The sequence below is a fragment of the Anopheles gambiae genome, chromosome 3 (genome assembly GCF_943734735.2).
Source record: "Anopheles gambiae chromosome 3, idAnoGambNW_F1_1, whole genome shotgun sequence".
Lineage (NCBI taxonomy): Eukaryota > Metazoa > Arthropoda > Insecta > Diptera > Culicidae > Anopheles > Anopheles gambiae.
The window spans coordinates 39247979-39269110 of NC_064602.1; the positions used below are offsets into that span (position 1 = coordinate 39247979).

At 42.6% G+C, this 21132-nt stretch overlaps 1 pseudogene; it reads right to left on the reverse strand.

Annotated features, from left to right (window-relative positions):
- The window catches only part of LOC133392713 (neural-cadherin-like), a 368858-nt pseudogene that overhangs the window by 27981 nt on the left and 319745 nt on the right, over nt 1-21132 (reverse strand).

Sequence of the window (21132 nt, forward strand, 5' to 3'; positions counted from 1 at the left end):
CTGACTGACTGACTAAACTATAGGTTGTCCGATTCGTTACACCGATATGCCATCCGAAGGGAGCAGCCTATTGGAGTGGCTAAGTTATTGCAAATCGACCACACCACTATACAGTTTTATTGACTTTCCAAAATTACAGCCCGCAGGCACAGCCCACCAACAAAAAAACACACTTTGTTCAAATTGATCTGGTTTAGGTTGGGTTTTTTTCTCTTAATCATCTCTGGTTCACACGATCCAGGCAAAATTGAACTCATTTTGTTAGCAAACTCTCCAGAGCAAAGTAATATCCAGGGCGGTATGAACACAGGATGGTGCTGTGTGGTGCAATGAAGAAATGAGTATCGTGTTTGATTCGTTTTCCATTGACTGTCCCCTCCTTAACTATTGGCAGTCATACACCTATAAAGCTGTAAATTGCAAACTCGTTCTATTTGTCCCTTAGCAAACGGAAAAAGCGTTCGTGTACCTATTAGCCAAACAATTTAGCATCAGCACCAGCATTCAATTTATGCGACATGAATGGCAAAATCTGGAGATACGTACGTTTCCACGTGGTAATATTTTGCAGGCTCGGCTTAATCAGATTGTGTGACCCTCGTTAAAAATTTCCAAGAAGGCCAAGCAAATGTTTCGATGGGATTGTATGGGAGGATGTGTAAAGGGAAATGACCGCAAAAAAGGCTTGGTGGAAAGTGAACTCAATTCTATCACCCCGAAGAACGGATAGTTTGAAATTTGTTCAGGAGAAAAAACGCACACTCGTATTTTCCGTATTTGAGCAAAGGTGCTGGACCATTTTGAACGCTTTGGTGATCTGGTGAAAAGGCAGGAACAGCCTATATTTACCCTCAAATCAAGAGTTTGTGTAGGGCGTCCTTGTTACCAGATACGGGATGATATTGAGAAGAAAAAATCCAACATTCGGTACGAATGGATCAACGATACCGGTCCCTGGATATCCCGGGCTTATCGTTGCAAAAATGCTAGCTCGCTCATCTAGTCCCTTAAAAATAAGTCGCCTCCAGCCGAACTGTCTCGAACGCAAGGGTCAGATGGTCCCATCACTAGCATACACTTACCCGCAGTAAACGCTTTGGCAAGCCTCGGTCGTCTTCCTCGGTGATTTGTGTGCGATAGGACGATTTCTCAAATACCGGCGGATTGTCATTTACATCGCGTACGTTGATCAGAACGGTGGTGTAGTTCTCCTTAAAATTATCCGATGCCGTCAACCGTAGCTCATACTGTTTGGGGAAACACGGCCAAAGGGAAAGAAAACATGGAGACGCATTATTGACCATGTACCGGAGGATGGCCAAGAAATGGGTAGGATTATGAGTGAGAGCACTCATAATCTGACACATTCGCACCACATGTGGGAAAGTGGATTTCTCTTTGGTCTTACCTTTTTGATCTTCTCATAATCAAACGCCTTGGCTACGTACAGGACGCCGGTTGCGTTGCGTATCGCGAACACATTGTCTATGTTCCCGCTCGAGATTTTGTATCGTACACCGGACGCTGTAATGAAAAGAGCAAGAGAAGGAAAGGGATGGTTATTAGTCCGGATGTGTCGCTTTAAATAAGCTTTAACGTCTACCACAAACATGCGTGCTGAAATTGAGCGTTGAGGTGTTTCAAATCGTGTATGATAATTAGATCCTCCCATCCCAATTACATGGTAAGTGCCCACTTTCTTCAAACAATCCACCGATGCTGCGGTTGATTTGTGAGCTCCCTAGGCAAGGTTATAGGTACGTGTTGAAATGCGTCGTCGGTATGCAAATTAAACCCCCTCACTTTCGTGTACGTGTAGGCTGTTTAATTGCACTGGGGGGCTAAAGTCTCTCCTCTAGTGTCCATCTTCTCGTTGGACTAGTTAGAAGGTTAATTTTAAAGTTGGTTTACATCGCAGCAAACGGTACACAGTTTCATTTTAGATTCTGAATTAATCCAAGCCAGCAGGGTGGGAAGAAGCACATAATTATGCCAATTTACAAAAACCACATCACGCTCCAATTGGTTCCAGTCAGGAGTGGATTGGGGGTGTGGGTCGATGCTGGTGCGTGTGGTGTGCGTTGCTGAAAGCATACAAACCGAACACTTCGAATCATGAAAATATGATTAGTATCATCCATTTTTATTTGGAATAGGCTAAGTTTCAAACATGTGTTATTTAAAATATGGATTGTTCTTGAAGCTAGTAAAAAATGCTCGCAGAAAAGCTTGTATGTTTGCGTATGCTTCTTGTAGTGTTTCCATCGTCTGGCTTGCTGCAAACATTTTTGATTCGAACTTGTGACACGACCCAACGATGACAATCAATGAGCTCACGCTACCTCAATCGGCGGTTGTGTTGCATCGTTTCAAACTGCACAAAGCCGGATGGGACATCGGGTCACATTCGTTTTTCATTTTCCATGCAGAATATAGTACATCCCTGTTCAGCTTCCGGTTAACCCATGAATTCCACCGCTTGAACGCCTGTGAGCTATGTGGTTGGATTTATTAGATGTATTGACATACATTTTCATAAATTACTGCTCCCACGCCGCGCCTCTCGGGGTGAAGCAAAAAAAGAGAAGTGACATTACTGATCATTACCCTATCGATTGTCAAAATAAACAACAAAATAAAAACATGGTGCTTGTGATAGACAGTCGTTGTACAGTTTTACGTTTGGCACTTAAGGAATTGTGGCATTTATTCAACAAAATTGCAGTTTTCGTGTGAATACTTTTATACATTTATAAACACTATTGATTAGTTCCCTATTGATTAGTAAAGTACAAAATGTCACCAAAATTAGTGTGGTCAGCGGGGGTAAATTCGACAACACACTTGACAGTAGTTATTATTTGTAGTATGATAACATCATATTTATTGGGTTAATAAATTTATTAATTAATTTTATTAATTAATTTATTAATTGGGTCAAGCTAAAAGACTCGGGATGTCAACACAAAAAAGCTTATACGTCAGCCAAACTCGAACACAGATCATGAATTAAGTATCACTTTTAGGCTGAACAAAAGAAAAATAGTCCAATGTGTACACGACCAAGAGCACCGCTTGTATGGGATCACAATGATCGATGTTCGACTTTTAGTATTCGAGTTAGCAGAAAAAAATAAAATAGATATCCTCTTTAATGAGAAAAACACGATTGCTGAAAGAGTCTGGTTGAACTGTTATATAAACCTTCGCAGATTCAACAATCCGGAACCTGGTCCAATGCTATCTGTAATGGGAAATACTTGGTATCTTAGTATCTTGCTGCAAAAGAAAACACCTTTTTTATTTTTTATCAAAATGTTATCTAAGATAAGATAGTAAATACATAGTACGATAATACATAATGAGTCGATGTTTATTTGTAAGTTTACAATGGTAACAATATTGCAATCAGGAGAAAATATTAAGGTGTCGGAATTACGTATCGCGGTACGTGATACAACTCATGCAAGTTGGCAATGCAATGTTTCGTACTCCCGTGCGGAGGTCTGGTTTTTGTGGTAGCCAAAGTGATGGGGAAGGGGATAAAAAATGACAACGTCTTCGATGTTCACAGTTAGCATCGTTGAAACCATGAGAGAAGGATTTAGGGATTCATAGTTCTGAAGTGGTTTTAACAATTGGTGCCATTCCCCCGTCTGTAGAACACTTTGCTTTGGGTGTTCAACTACCGCCTCTGGTTGCCTTTTTCTGCTTCACACTTAGCCATAAAATGTAATAATAGTTTAGTTTGAGAGCAGTGCGTACTAGTTTTACAAAGTGAGCGCTTTGAGTTGATTAGAACCGGTCGTGTAATACTAGATAACCCCCTGGTGGGAACCATGTAGTCGGGATCGGCGAGGCGCATACTGAAAGCACTGTGGTGTACACTACGGCGACACATTTTCCACCCAAACTTTACAAACTCGATGGTAAGCTCGCCGGGGGCGGTGTTTGCCATTACCTTCGTTGAGTTGTCGAATTAGACTACATTTATATTCCAGCCAGCGTCATGCTGGTGCGTGAAAGCGTCACTTTGATTGAATTAACATCGTTCCGTACCACTTCCTTTCCACTGCACAATAGCTGCCTTTTGGAGGTGGATGATGTTGCGAGGTCCATGTCGCGCACAATGAACGTATTATTCGATGCTATGGGAATCGAAAGTTGTTGAGGCAGTATGGTAGAGAAATGTCTTAGCCCCCGCATGATGTTCATAAACATAGCTTTGTTTCGTCAGATTCCAAGGTAGACTCATAGGGAAATTCAATGTTTAAAGCAAAAAGTTTTAATAACTTAATAATAGCAATAATCATTCTGTCGCCAACCACGAAGCGAATCGGACGTTCTCGATACGCGCTCCAGGTGGATGATTACGGCCAAAGTCAAGCCACTGACCCCACCATACACACACGAAGATTTACGTACGCTTAGTTGAACGTGAAGCGATCTGTGCTTGCTGTGCGTTATAAGTGTACAGTGCGTAGTGTACTGTGTTAAGTGTGTGTAGTGTATGTGATTGTCCGTGTGTTACCCGTTTGAGAGTGTTGAGCGACAATACAGGTGCGTACGGCACGCATCTCTTGTGTTCGCATTTTGTGCGTTCGCATCTCGCGCGCTCGTATCTTGAAGAGCGCGCTCTCCTCTCATTTGTCCTGTGTTTGGTAAGTGATCCTCTCTTATCCTACTATCCTTGTCCTCCACGCAGTTGAATTGTTGGCTCGGGCTCTCCCATGGAGGCGGAGCCTATGGATGAATCTGATGAAGGCTTCATTACAGTGAAGCGCAAGAGTTCTGACCCAGGACAGATGGCGAAGAAAAAGATTTTACATGAACCTTTGGCTTCAACATCGCGAGATGATTCTGCTAAAGCGAATGTACATTCAAGGGCCAAAACGTATCATGCTTCTTTTAACGGGGCACATAATGTTTTTTTTATGCCTCGTACCAAGCCGCTTGACGTTAGATCGATCACAGCATCGATCTACAAAAAATACCCGGGTGTTTTGGACGTCATCCGACTGCATCCAAAGAAGTTGCGTGTCACCGCAAAGGACCGGGTGCAGGCCAATGCAATTGTGGCCGATCCGGACTATACGGAGGATTACCGGGTGTATATTCCCGGTGGATTGGTGGAAGTCATCGGTGTGGTAGATGACTTTGAATACCCCTTAGAGGATATCCTTCAGTACGGACAAGGGGCATTCCTTTATCAATCCTCGCCTCGTGTCAAGGTCCTCGAAGTGAAAAAACTATACGCTTCGAAAATGGTTGACGGAAAGAAGGTGTTCCGTGAGACTTCCTCACTCCGGATCACTTTCGAGGGTACAGTACTGCCGAACACGCTGTACTTTGAGGGTCTACGGGTACCCATCCGTCGACCCTTTGTTACAAAGGTTGCTACCTGTTCTAAATGCAGCCAGATTGGGCATTCCGAGCCTTACTGTACCAACTCTGTTAGGTGCGGTAAGTGCAAAGGACCGCATTCTACGGCAGAATGCAAGGCTGACACCCAAAAGTGCGTCCATTGCAAACAGGAATGGCACGAAGTGTCTACTTGCTCAGTGTACCGCAAAAAGCAGGCCGAGCATAAAAAAGCCGTCCTTTATAACTCAAAGAGGTCATTCGCCGATGTTTTGAAGAAAACCTCAGAAGTGAATCCGTTCGATACACTCTCACTTCTTGAGGGTGATGAACCGTTGCCCAATCTGGCCCCTCTAACAGGAGTGAAAAGATCGATTACACCGAGGGTGTCAATCAAAGGGATCCGGAAAAACAAAACTGTTCCCCCTAAAAAGGCACCTCGACGTCACGTTGATGCGACCCAACGCCAATCCCAGGGTCCCATGCCCCCACGTGATGTTCGTACTCGTCCACCTTCCCGTAACCCTCCCAATCCTAGCAATCTGGCTTTCCCCAGTGAACCCAGATCCTTCTCCAGGCAATCCCTCCCAAGCCTGACAGAAATCTTACAATCCCTCCTAGACTCCCTTTCCCTCCCGGAACCCCTATCAGGGCTAATCCCTTTGGCATTTCCTTTCCTAAGAGGAATGGTCAGGCAATGGTTATCAAAATGGCCATGTCTCAGTATGATGGTCCGCTTGGATGATTAATGCCTCCGATGACCACTATACTACAATGGAACTGCAGAAGTTTTTTGGGAAAAATTGACTCTTTTAAAGTATTGATAGGGCAACACAATTGTAACGCATTTGCCCTAAGCGAAACTTGGCTCTCACCCGATAAAAATATTACCTTCCCGGGATATAATATTATTCGTCAAGATCGACATGATCCAGCTAGTGATAGGCGTGGTGGGGGAGTGTTAATTGGTATTCGAAGTAGTCACAGCTTCTACAGAATACCCCTCCCCACACCCGAGGGAATCGAATACGTCGCTATACAGACAAAACTAGGGGATCTTGACGTTTCTATTGCTTCAATTTATATCCCACCGGGAGCCAATCTGGACCCAAAGAAGATCAACAAGGATCTTGAAACCCTAGTAACGGTACTACCAAAACCGTTTTTCATCCTGGGCGACTTTAACGCCCATGGATCAGATTGGGGTTGTACGCATGACGATAATCGTGCACCAATCATTAGGGATATCTGCGACACATACAGTTTGACGATTTTAAACTCTGGCGAAGCAACTAGGGTGCCCTCACCTATGGCACGACCCAGCGCAATAGACCTATCTCTTTGTTCATCGTCTTTAGGGCTGGATTCTATGTGGAAGGTAATCCAAGACCCGCTTGGCAGCGACCATCTGCCAATAAAGATCTCGATTATCAAGAGGAGTCGCACAGTCGATCAAGTCCCCGTTAATTGTGACTTAACGAGGAACATCGACTGGACGAAATACGGCGACCAAATGACCGCTTTGCTAAGCCGCGTAGAACCCAGTTTCTCCGTAAATGAGGAGCACACAAATCTCGTTATGGCGATAAACGAGTGCGCCCTCGGTGCCCAAACGAGGCCGCCCCCCCAGGCAAGGATTTTTAAAAGACCACCCACTCCTTGGTGGGACGCGGATTGTAAAGCGGCATTCTCAGCGAAGCGGAAGGCTTTTGCCAGGTATAGAGACACCGGCTCCATGGATCTATACATCCATTATAGAGGCCTGGAGCGTAGGTGCAAAAACTTGCTTAAAGCAAAAAAAAGGTCATACTGGCCGAGGTATGTCAAAAACCTCAAGCCTTCCACTTCGCTAACGGAGCTTCAGAGCATGGCGAAAAGGATGCGCAACAGCAAAGCAACAAACGAGAGCGAAAGGGTTTCTGGGGCATGGCTAGAGCCATTTGCACAAAAAGTCTGCCCTGATTTCGCTCAAGCACCACCATTTGAACAGAGTGCTCATGGGAGTGATCCGCAAATGGATTCACCGTTCACAATGGTTGAGCTATCGCTTGCTTTGTACTCCAGCAATAATTCGTCTCCAGGACTGGATCAGATTCGGAACAAATTGCTCCATAATCTGCCAGATCTGGCGAGGAAACGGCTGTTGAGATTATTCAACATTATGTTGGAGCTTAACACCGTCCCGTTGGAGTGGAGAGAAGTGAAAGTAGTCACCTTATTGAAACCTGGCAAACCGGCATCAGACTATAATTCTTATCGACCGATAGCAATGCTATCTTGCTTGCGAAAACTATTTGAGAAAATGATTCTTTTTAGACTGGACAATTGGCTTGAATCCAAAGGCCTCTTGTCAAGTACCCAATTTGGCTTTCGCAAAGGCAAGGGTACCAACGATTGCTTGGCGCTGCTTGTGTCCGAAATCGAGATGGCTCATTCTCGTAAAGAAATGATGGCATCTGTATTTCTTGACATCAAGGGGGCTTTTGACTCAGTATCAGTCAATGTTCTGTGTCAAAAGTTATCATCTGCGGGCTTAACCCCAAGACTGAATAACGTCTTATTCAACCTCCTTTCGGAAAAGGCAATGAATTTCGACAATGGCCACATGAAAATTCGGAGAGTCAGTTACTATGGACTACCACAAGGGTCCTGTTTGAGCCCCTTGTTGTATAATTTTTATGTGAATGATATTGATACATGCCTTGCACCTGGCTGCAGCCTTAGGCAATTGGCGGACGACGGTGTTGTTTCAGTCGCCAGCAACAGCATCGCCGACCTTCAAAGTCCTTTGCAAACCACACTCAACAATTTAGAAGTTTGGGCCACAAACCTAGGTATCGAGTTTTCTCCAGAGAAAACGGAAATGCTGATATTCTCTTTCTTTTACAACACTGAGAGTAATAGACGCTTGAATTTGGTTGACCCAAAGGTCGATATCTTTTTATATGGTAAAAAGATATCCATTGCCAGATCTTTTCGATACCTAGGGGTTTGGTTTGATAGCAAAAATGTATGGAGGAAACATATTGACTATCTGGTACAGAAATGTACAAGAAGAATCAACTTTCTCAGAACGATTACCGGACTCTGGTGGGGTGCCCATCCCAAAGACGTCCTTAACCTATATAAGACAACGATACTGTCCGTCTTGGAGTATGGTTGCATATGCTTCCACTGGGCAGCCAAGTCGCATTTAATCCGACTTGAGAGGATTCAGTATCGCTGTCTTAGAATCGCACTAGGTAGCATGAAGTCGACTCACAACATGTCACTCGAAGTGATGTCCGGAGTGATGCCGCTAAAGCTGCGTTTTGAGCTACTATCGCTTCGCCTCTTCGTCCGCTCTACAGTATCAAATCCATTGATAATCGAGAACTTTGAAACACTGCAAGAGATAGGGTCTAAATGCAAAATCATGGAGGTCTATCGTGATTTTGTTTCTCTACAGGTGCACCCTAGTACATCTCAAAATACAATCTGTGCCAGCTTTTCAGAGTCCTACAGTTCCATTTTAAGTGTAGATACCTCGTTGAAGGAGGCAATTAAAACTATCCCTGATAATCTTCGCTGGATGACAATTCCCAGCATCTTTGTGGAAAGACATGGCCAACCAAATGTAAACCATTTTTACACTGACGGATCCTCATCAGAGCAGGGCATTGGTTTTGGTGTATACAACACGTGTAACGAAGCATATTTTAAATTACGCCAACCATGCTCAGTTTATGTAGCGGAGCTCGCCGCAATCTTTTATGCCTTACTGTTGATAAGTGCATGCCCTCCGGATCAGTATGTAATTTTTTCAGACAGCCTAAGTGCTCTTGAAGCATTAAAATCCGTGAAGGCTATTAAGAGCCCAGACTATTTTGTAAAAGAAATTCTAAAAGTCCTAAGCTCCCTGTTTGAAAAATCGTTTCGAATATCCCTGGTATGGTTGCCTGCTCATTGCGGCATCCTAGGAAACGAGAAAGCAGACCATTTGGCCAAGAAGGGTGCTTCGGAAGGGTCCTTTTACGATAGACCCATCCTCCCTCACGAGTTCTTACGGGCCCCACAGGCTTTTTGCATTGCACGCTGGCAGAGCTTGTGGGACACGGATGAACTTGGGAGGTTCCTGTACTCGATCTCTCCTAGAGTTTCTTTGAAACCTTGGTTCCGCGACATCTCTGGAGAGCGTGCATTCATTCGAATGATGTCTAGACTTATGTCTAATCATTTCGCATTGGGTGCACATCTCCAGCGTATAGGACAGGTCGACACGAAAGCATGTGGCTGCGGCCTTGGATTTCACGACATAGACCATCTTCTGTGGTCTTGCGAGGAATACGAGGCTGCACGACCCACTTTGTTGGATGCAGTCGAGAAACTGGAAAGAACTCCTGGTATTCCCATCCGGGATATACTAGCGGGGTCGGACTGGAGCCTCTTAGGGGTTATCTTTGGGTTCTGCAGAGCTAACGGTTTAACTGTGTGACATCCCTAAGGCAAGACTCTTGTGGCTGGCTGTGCGGTGGTTGGTCGTCTGTGTTGACATGCGCTTTCGCACATGAGTTTGTGCCGTCGGGGTGCGAACGTTTGTCATCTTCGGACGGCTTGCTATCGGTTGGTTGGCCGGAAGAGTAATGTTTCCCATCCATACTCCATTTGTTTGTCCTTGTGCTACATGTTGTAAATCGCTAGTTTGCTTGTGATGAATGACTGTATGTGTGAATGTATGAATGAATGTGCGTGATGTGTATGGCTGGAGGTTCAGGTACGGCTTGAGACAGAAGATCTTTGCATGGATGAGGTCCTTGCAAAGATTTTAACCCTCAATCCCGGCATACAGATCCTCGCCAAGGGCTAGGACAAGGTCCTTCGTAAAAAAAAAAATGCTAGATGAATACCGTCACTCGAAAGCGTTGGAAACTAAACTTCATAAAGACCCCTGCTACGCTTACTGGACTATTCAAAACGGACTGGATCGAACCCGCAATGGATATTTCGAAAACTTCAAGACTATCCATATGATGACCCGGACAAGTACGCCGGATGACAACGTACAACACGATCTCGACCCCTGCCACGAATGGACTTCACAAAACAAACTGGATTGGACGACGACGGATTGCACGATCTCGACCCCTGCTACGAAAAAATAGGCCATTCGACAAGGACTTGGATTGGATAATATCTGCACTGTCCGAGCACACTCGGAATAAGGTGTCCTTCCATAATTGCGAGAAGGAAATGTCTCGCAATCATTTGAATTGTATGATTATACCCTAACATTAAGCAATACGGCCAAAGCCGTTCTTTCTGAATAAAAAAAAAAAAAATATAGCAATAATTATTTTTCAGACTAGACCACTGATGGACGAGGAATTTCATGGACGCCATGTCTAGTCAAGAATTTGCTTTAAGGTTGAAGCGTTAGAAAACGAGGTGAAATATAAAGCACAGTAATCCATTTCGTTTGAAATGATTGAAATAAAGGTTTCGGCAATTGTTGTTTTAAATTTGTCTGTCACGTTTACTTATTCCCTAGAGATATTTTGAGTAATGGCAAATGAGTTTTTCGGCTGTGTATAAATTCTTTAGCATCACAGGTAGCATCCCTCACGAAGAAATGGGATCACCATCAACTCAATCAGGTTGACACATGGGTCGAAGAAGTTTTTACTTCACAATTGAATCGTAACAGTTTATATGCTTGGCCGTTCCTTACTCGAAGCATGCTTCACGGAGCTGGTATGTGATTCCGGGTTACCTAAAGGAACCTTTTCGCCATATTTCTTACACATTTAAAAGATTTCAATTCAAGCGAAGCCTCTTTTCTTCAGTATGCTTTACAATTAATAACAATGTGGCCTGATACCTAAGCAGATTTTCGGTGTTTCAGTGGTTCACTGTTGTCCATCCGGTACCTAACGTGTTTAGAGCTAATAGATAAAATAAGATTTCACGAAAAATAATCAAAGAAGTTTAGATACTAGTGATGTGTTGGTCTTTTGCGAGGAATCAATAAAATTCCGCGAAGGATCATTATTGTTCGAGCCAAAATTTCAGATGCCAACGAAATGAATTTTTCGTTGCCATCCACAGTATGATCATTTTATCTGTCTCCAAGGACAATGCTTCACTGCTCGAATACAATGACGGGTGAATCTTTGATGCTTGAACTACGAGTTCATTCGAGCGGACCTTTTCAGGGCAACAACTGGCATCGTTGTAACTGTTACCTCCGATCGAGCTTTTCAGTGACACAAAAATCTATTTCACCAACTCTGGGTCATGTTGTACCAAAGAACTTGAACGCAGTTGAGTAGCGAGGACAAGAGAAACCTTAATGTGTTTGCACAACATGCTTTGAAAGTATTTTAAAATCGTTACAGTAAGTTAAGTTTTGCTAACATCGTTGTCGTGGAAAATGTAATTGTTTTCAAAAATGTATATAAGTAGAAAAAATCAAACAAGTGACACGCTCACAAAAAAGCCATCTCTAGGACACCTCGTTGTTGTGGAAAATAAAGCACAAAATAACATGCTCATTGTCATGTCGAGCGTCCTTTTGCTGGGTGTGTTGGTACGATGGACTCCTTTTTATTCGCAATGTTAGTTAGTGCTCCCTTCAACTTAGGTGAAGTCGGTTTTGATGGAAGTCGGTTGCGGTTACGGTGAATCCTGTCACCGTAAAATTATTGGTTGTTGATGTAATAGGTACTTTATCATGTGATTAAATTGTTTCAAGAAAAAACAACATAAATACTTGCATCAGATATTTTTCAGAAATAAACATACTTAACAAAATATATCTGTTATTCAACAAGATTATATACTTTTATGCATATTAGAGCAACTGCAAACAAATGTTTGGTATCTCAAGCAACTTATTCGCGACTTTCAAGTGCTAGAAGTAGATTTGAATACAAGAAAGGATAATCGGTTTTAAAAGTTATTCTCAATTGCCAATTTTCGAAGTATCACATGGACTACAACATTATAATGAGTGTCATTGAACATATGCACGCATTTAACAACCGCATGCTTCTCAAAAAATGCGTTTGAACAATAAATAAATCTAATGAAATGAGTATGAATTAATTTGTTTGCATTGAGTTATTTAAAGAGCTCAGAAACCCTGACAGGCAGCAAACATTTTTTGTATCATTTTGAAAATCCTAGCTGAGGTGGAGAGGGTTTGAAACAACAAAAGCTCTTACTCTCTAGTCGATTAGAGAAGATTGTGCACCGCTTGTTACTGCCGATGATCTACCGTGCGCAACAGTGCATCAGAGTATTGCTTCTCCTAAAGCCCTTGGCGTTGGTCCGTTCTTGGCACCAGCATCGTGCAGTGAGCTTTTCACAAATTCACATACACACAACACATACATAATCGCACAGTTTGGATCTGGTTTCCCTGTCCTGCCACTTCTCTTCGATGCTCTCGCCTCAAGGGCAACGATTTGGCCATCTCTCGATACTTGAGCAAGTACATTCCTATCCGGCTCACGGATTTTCAATCGGGCGAATGGTTTGGACAGAAAATTTCCCTACAGGTAACGTTCGATGGTTTGCGATTGACAATGCAGCGTTGAGCAGAATGCACATGAGATCTGGTAAATCACTAACTGAAATCATTTCATCGTGGAATGAGATTTTTGTTCTCTCTCCTTCTGTGTGTGCATATGAGACTTATATTATTAGATGTTGTTCTATAAAGTTATCGAGTCTTCTTAGGCTAATATAACAATATCAATTGATTACATTTCAACTTAAAATATCTGGACTGGTTGCAAAGGAACAATATATGACTGAAAATGACGATATTTAAAAAAATGAAAATATCATTGCATGTGCTACCATCAAACAAAATGCGTATTTTTCATTTACAGGGTTTACCAGCATAATAAACAACTGTCCACTTGTTTATAACAATAGTCGTTTTGAATAGACACCGCTGTCTACCACTTGCTCACACGTCAGATGGTGTAAGCTACTCTGTCCATTTCAATAACACAATTTTCGCCTTCGATAAGCAACTGTCAGATTCGGCACAGTTTGTTTTGTTTTGACAAATTTTGCAAAAACAAAACATTTTCAAACACGTTTCTTTTATTCAAGAAATATGCAGTATAAACCATACATTTCAATAAATCAAAACATTAATTTTGTTAATTATACAACAACCACATGAAACCGTGCCGAATCCGACCGTTGTGCAATCGAAGGCGAAAATTGTGTTATTGAATTGGACAGAGTAGCTTACACCATCTGACGTGTGAGCAAGTGGTAGACAGCGGTGTTTATTCAAAACGACTATTGTTATAAACAAGTGGACAGTTGTTTATTATGCTGGTAAACCCTGTATTGAAACTTTAACTGAAATTGACATCACTTTTGAATGTGCAATAAATATTGACCATTTCAATCAAAGAATCATTAGTTAAAAACTTGTTGTTCTGAAGTCCGAAGACTGAAGGGCTAAAAGGAGCCCTGGGTCTCAGTACGTTTGTACATACAACGTCACGAATAAAACAATGTTTTGTGGCTCTTCAAAATGCAAACCATTCGAAGTTCGAAGTTCGAGAAGTAAGTGTTTTGGTGGGAAACGAGATGTTTTTTCACCACTGTAACATTCCACTGCTATTGTAGTAATTGGTTTATTTCTCGTCTTTCCCAATCAATCCGTAACGTTCATAAAAGCTTCATAGATAAGTATGGCGGAGATAACGTTTGAAAAAAGACGGGTAGCAGCAACCATTTAATCCTCTTCAGCACAGTGAAACGTGTCCCTAGGATTATGGGATGAAAATGTGGTAAAAGTCTATGCAAAAGAATATGTAACATTTGCAAACAAAGAAAGCAAAGGTACAGCAAGGTTGAAAAACAAACAACTTTTAATAAACCAGTTGAAGGGGTTTTTTTATATATAGCAGTATCGTTTTGAGTGCAATACATTCTTTTACGATTTGTGGTATTATCCCGTGGTCTATACAGCTGGACTAAAAGCCCTTGCGATATTGTTGGCACTTTATGTTACTATGATGCAAGCGGAAAAAAGGAATGATCGTGCTTCTTTTCCAAGTCGTATTTAGCGGTATGCAAAATGAATCGTTTTGAGCATTTTAAACAAAGTAAATTAATGAAAAAAAAACTCAATTACTCTGCACAATCGATCCATATTTCGATTAAGTACAATACTCATGCCGCTGGAAGTAATAAAATTAAGTGTAGGTTCGTTCGCGTTCAACTAAAAAAGCAAGTAAGTTATTATGTTTATAAGCAAAAAAAATTGAAACAATGTGAAGCCCTTTGTTTTACTAATATACTATTGAATCTTGTTCTGCGATTTTTTATACATAAAATCGGATTTTAGCATTTATTTCTCGTTACACTGTTTTTAATTTTGAATAAAATTGTAATTGATACGTCATACTAGAACTGATGCTATGGGAACATTCGAATCAGCCGGGAGGCGCCATTTGTTCGAGCACACCGGAAACATCAGACAGAATTTATGACATGATTTTGAATGATCTGTACATAGTGTCCAATCCGTGGCGTTACATTGCTTCCACAAGCACAACAGACTGTTCACCCGCAGCACGACAAATAGAGCAAGATGTTGCAACCAGTGTCTCGTGAGCCGGTAGATACTTTGGTTCAGCAGTTTCAGCTTCACTGGAATTGAATCAGTGCCACAACTTGCACGGTACCACACCATGGGACAACGAATACAGGCATAAAGCAACTGTTGTCATTAACACTTGCTTTGCTCTCTCCCATTGTTCCATCGATGATCAGGCTTCAAAAGAAGTCGTTAGGTATGTAAAACAGTATAGCACTAAAAATCGCAAATAGTGGTGAAAAGATGATTTTTCATTGTTAAAAAGTTTTACAGATTTTTTTTCCATTGCGTTTACTTTGGTGAAACATTCCAGTTCTTTCTTTTGTGTTCTGGTTGCAGCCAGTATGTGTGGGTATGCTTAGTATGCTTAAGCAGCTTTTTTCTATTCTGTGTCAAATTAAAACTAAAAAATCAGCATTGCATGTCAGAATAACCTTCACATATGAAGAACCTTAAAGGAATAACCTGAATAACCTTTCTATGCAAATTTTCAAGCCTTTCCCTTGCGTTAGTCACATTTTGCTCGTTGCGAACATTTTACCATTAGTGCGAAGCGTGACAATGATGATGTCATTTAATTTAATTGTGGTTCCTCACTACCGGACTCAAATCTACATTCGCTGCGCATAGACAAACCATCCTAACTGTATGTGTGAAACGTTTCATGGGGCATAGGATCAATATTAAACGAAACCAAAATTAAGCTCATCGTTGGGGTCACTGAAGCAATGAGGCAAAACGAACGCAACATCATCCTGTGCGGGTCACATTTACGTGCCAATGGTGGTTAAATGGCAGAAAGTTGTCGTGCCATTCTTAAACTCTTTTAGTTGCATAACTTTTGCGTGTTTAATACACGCTGGTACACTGGTACGCTGGTACAGCGTGTTTAATACACGCAAATGGTATGTGCCATTTAATAAACGATGTCATGGATTCAAAAGATATGATGGTTATCCAGAAGCCCGCGACATGAAATGAGTGTTGTTGTTTGGGAGCATTTACTGCGGTATGTTGTTTTAATTAAAAGTCTCTTTAGGCCGTCCACAAGGGCAGAGGAGGCGTGTTGAGCCCAAACTGAGATGGCAAAATGGCGTGGAGCCATCCGCCATTAAGGCCGGGATATCGGACTGGCAGACGAAGGCGCGAGACCATGAGCGGTTTCGGACACTCCTGAGGCAAGCCAAGACCGCAAAGCGGTTGCAGCGCCTGATAAGAAAGAAAGTAAGTTGTTTTAATAGTGTTTAAAAAATCTCCCCAAGTAGGTTGGCCATTCGTATTCGCTCCCTCCCGAACACTGTGATCCAACTTTCATTTGCGCACCCCCCGCACGCGGAATAACCATGGTCAGGGCCATCCTATGCTTCGCATGTCATCGGAATTCAACGATGCATTAGAATTTTTCGATTTCTATTTGCCCACGTCAGCGTACAAGGAAAGATTGCGGTTTTGTGATGTGTAATGTATATTTCTGATGTATGTGTAAATTATTTTATAAACAATTAGACCAATAGGTCCGTCTGTTCTAAATAAATAAATAAAAGAAATAAATAAATAGATAAAATAAATTTGAAATGTAGGATAAGATAGGATAGGATTACTAATAAATTCAATAATGCGATAGGATCAATAATTGATGAATTGTGTGTATTGTGCATTCTTCAGCCATTCAGCATGTCTTTTGGGAAATATAAACTTTATAAATTCAATCAAAACAAAAAACATGGTTATTCGTACCACCGTTGGCAACACTCTTTGTGTTTCTTCAGTTTAATTGAATAGATTGAAACGACGAATGGTTTCTATACTTCAGAAAATTGCTATTAGGCCGCATGGTATTCTATCCGATTAATTAAGTGAAGAGACCTTTATCACCTCACTTTGAAGGATTCCACTTGAGGAATCTGTTTGATGAGTTGACGACAGGGACTTGTTGACCGACCAGAGGAGATAGCAAATCCCCTTCGACTCATCTTGACAATGATATACGCTTCATTCATCACCTTCCTCATCGGGTTGTGTAGAAGATTTCTGTAGTGTGTCATTAAAAATAAGCAAAACAATAAGTTACAGCCGTTGTATGTGTGTACCAGGCGTATTCTGCAAAGTTGGTTGATTTGAGGCATACTTCCATGTAAATTAATTATCGTAAAGATGAAGTGGGCCCCGGAAATGGACAAAGAAAAGCTAGCAAGCCTAAACCAGGAAAGGTCTTAAGCTTTGTCCATCTTGCTGACCAGTTGTAAGGTGTCATTGATCATCATCGCTCAGCCTGGTCGGGGGTCGGACACAGGAATGAATCGGTGTATCGGCAAACAGAATTGTGGTTCTATAGAAGTAGTATTCATTCGTGCAATACATGGAAGGATATCAATTTAGTCCAAAACCAGAATGAAGCAACACCGAATTGGAAACATTGATATTGATTTACCGAAAGCACACAAAGGTAGATTTTCCTGTGCATTAGACCAATAAATTTTCCTCTGACAAAGGTTGATTTGCAATTGATTATACCCTGCAATTAAAAAGAGATAAAAAATTTTCTTTTTTCATTGCTCGTTATTATGGATAGGAAAACATTTGCAAATATTTGCGTAACCGGTGGCAATGCTATTTTGGCCCGAGGTGAAAACATGTCAAAATAACTTTGCCTTTCTTGGGAAGTCAGAGCCGAATAAGTGGAAAGGTCGCCGCACAATTTTTCGATCTTTTCAGCAGTGGGCTTGGCTTGTTTGTTTTCCATTTTTGCCTCTCTTTGGTCACCAGCAACCTTAGCCATGGCTATTTTGCACCCGACCATTGTAGTATAGAGAGGAGAAAAACACCCATGGGTAGACAGATGATAAAGGTGAGTTATCGATGAATCGTCTGACTACTACCCAACACCCAACCAAACGAATGTTACGTTGGATAAATTGAATGAATAATGAGTGAACATAGGTATCCGCAGGATGGACGAGTGATCACCCATCACCCTCTCTTTCAACAGTAGGTCCTCCTCAAAAAAGTACACAAATACCTTTCTCGTACAGTTTCCAATACCGCTGCAATCCAAATGACAGGTCTAAAAAAGGGAACAATTGACGGAGAAGATAGGAGCCATCCCAAAGAGCAAAAGTAACACAACAAACCCTTCGTACCGTTGCGATGTTAGAGCAAGAGGCAATTTATTCGAAAATATAAAATTCGATTTAATCATTATCAGCAGCAGCAGCAGGGACAGCGTTTCGATTCCTAATAGACAGGTGGTCACCGAAATGGTTGGTGCGGTATCGTAAAAATTTGACTTTTACTGACTTTTAATACGAGTTGCTTTAGAGGAACCACTTGAAACTTCCGTTTGATAAAAAGCCTACTGGAGCATAGTCCAGGGACCAGCTGATATGTGTGTGTGTGCTTATAAAAGTACCATTTAAAACCGACATAATCGTAAAGAAGTGTAGCATATCTGCTATACAGAACTTATTATAATACACACTATCAGCTATAGACACATTGTTGCGAACGCAACTTGTCGGCTCCTCGACAACCGTAAATACCGTTTCAATAACGACGCGATTGTACTTGTGCTATTTTACAATTCGTTTATTCACAAAACTTCACAAGTTTTAAGCGGGGTTTTAAAAAACGCGGTATTCCATATAAAACGTAGAGAGCTAACGTGACCTACGCGCGTTCCTCTTATAACTTTTTTCCCGCGATGGCCGTCGGGCCATCGCTACATCGCGATGTACACCCTTTTTCCCCGATCTTCGAGAATGTCGACTGTCACTTTGGCGCTCAAGATCCTAACCCCAACACAACCCTGACAGCCGTTTGTTTACCTAATTGGTATGACAGCCGTTTGTTTACCTAACTCGTATAATCACGCGGTTCGTCGGCACGGTTACAAATGTAACATTCTCCCCACCGGTATGCTACTTTAGTGGCCTACCTTCGTTGTGCCGACATCCAAAAGCGCAATATTTACAGCTGGTCGCTCAAACAATCTGCTCATCGTTTGCGTTTGTCACGCGCCGCACCTGATGGTCGCTCGTACGACACACCTTGACGATTCGTCCTTTTGGCCAGCAGTTTCTCGGATTGTTTCTATCCGCAATCAACACCAGATCCCCCTCTTCTAATGGTTTCGTCGGCTTGTACCACTTGGTCCGTCTTGTCAGCGTCGGTAGGTATTCGTTCACCCATCTTTTCCAGAATATATCTGCGAATTGTTGTGCTGCTTTCCAGGACCTACGTACGGATGGGATGGAATCATCAAGCGGGAGCGGTGGCTTGCTTCCATTCGAGCTACCTAAAATAAAGTGATTAGGCGTTAATGGGGAATCAGCCTCGTCTTCAACCGGTACGTCTGTCAACGGTCTCGAATTCACGATCAACTCCACTTCACTCAATCTAGCACGGAGCAGCTCGTCGGTGGGGTTATGAGGAAGATCAAAGGACGAAAGCGTCTTCTTTACGGACTGGATAAGTCTTTCCCATGACCCTCCAAAGTGGGGTGACGCTGGAGGGTTGAACACCCATTTCGTCCCTGGTTGCACGAATTCTGCCATCAGCCGGTCCGAATCGACTAGTGCAGATGCTTCTTTAAGCTCACGCGATGCGCCTACGAAATTGGTTCCCCGATCACTCACAAACTCCAGTGGCGTGCCCTTCCTGGCGACGAAATTGCGAATCGCAAATATGCACGAGTCAGTAGATAAACTGCTCGCAATCTCAATGTGTATGCCCCTGGTGGTGAGGCAAGTGAACATCACTCCCCACCGTTTTTCGGTTCTCCTGCCCACCGCGACTATCATTGGTCCAAAATAGTCAATGCCAGTGTAGGAGAAAGGTTGTTGATAGGCCGCCAATCGTTGATACGGGAGGTTTCCCATCGCAGGATTCTGAGGTTTAGCACGACGAACCTTGCAGTACTGGCAGCTGCGTCTCACTCGGCTGTAAGCTGCTTTTAGTCGCGAGAGATGATACTTCAGCCTTATCTCGTTTATTGCAGTTTGGTGATTCGCGTGTCGGTATCTTTCGTGGTACCAACTGATCAACAGATCGGTCACATAGTGTGAACTTGGGATGATAATGGGTCTTTTAGCGTCATAGCCAACCCACACGCATTGATCGATCCTCCCTTTATTCGAAGAACTCCGTATTTATCGACAAAAGGACTTATTTTGTACAGTGGGCTCGATTTTTTAAGTGGCTGGCTCCATGGATGTTTTTGCAGCTCACGGTCGTTCAACGATCGAATGTCATCCGCATATTCATCACGTTGGACTTGCCGGTAAATTGCATGTTCTGCACCTTGCAATTCTTCTTGCGTTAGTGCTCCCGTTCGTCTGGCTTCTCTGGATGTTCCTGAGCGGGAGTTGTGTATAAAGCGGTAAACGTACGCAACCGCTCTTAGGAGTCTCTTCCACTTAGAAAAACGAGTGAATTTTACTACCGGTTCGTTAAACGTGTGGTGTAGTAGATGGCGACGCACTTCTTCCTCCGTTTCGCGTAGCTGCACCGTCGTATCCGGCCACTCGCTGGATGGTTTCCACAGAAAGCCGGGTCCACGGTACCATCTACTATGTGGGCTGAGATCGGGTAATTTCTGCCATTTCGTACCCTCATCAGCTACATTGGCCTTGGTGGATATTCAATTCCAATCAGCAGCTTTGGTCGTTTCGACGAGTTTGCTTACCCGTACCGCAACAAATTGACTATATCGTCGATGGTCTGCATTTATCCAGCACATTACAGTCTTGGAATCGGTCCAAAATACTTCTCGCGCAATGTGTAGACGATGTGAGGCTTTTATTGCGTTTGCCAGGCGTGCGCCTAATACTGCAGCCTGTAGCTCCAACCGCGGTATGGACGTAAATGTTAACGGGGTAACCTTTATCTTCGAGCCCACCAACGCACACTCTATCACTCCATTTTCTTCAAACCTAAAATAGGCTATAGCAGCCATCCCGTTTTCGCTGGCATCACAGAAAACATGCAGTTCAATGCTTGAGCCTTTATCCATTGTGACTTGTCGGTAACATCTAGGGATGCTAACTGCATGTATGTTAGGTAATACCGATAGCCAGACACGCCACTTATCAAGTAGAGTGCCCGTGACTTCTTCGTCCCATGTTACTTTAGCGCGCCAAACTTCTTGCAGTAGTATCTTTAAA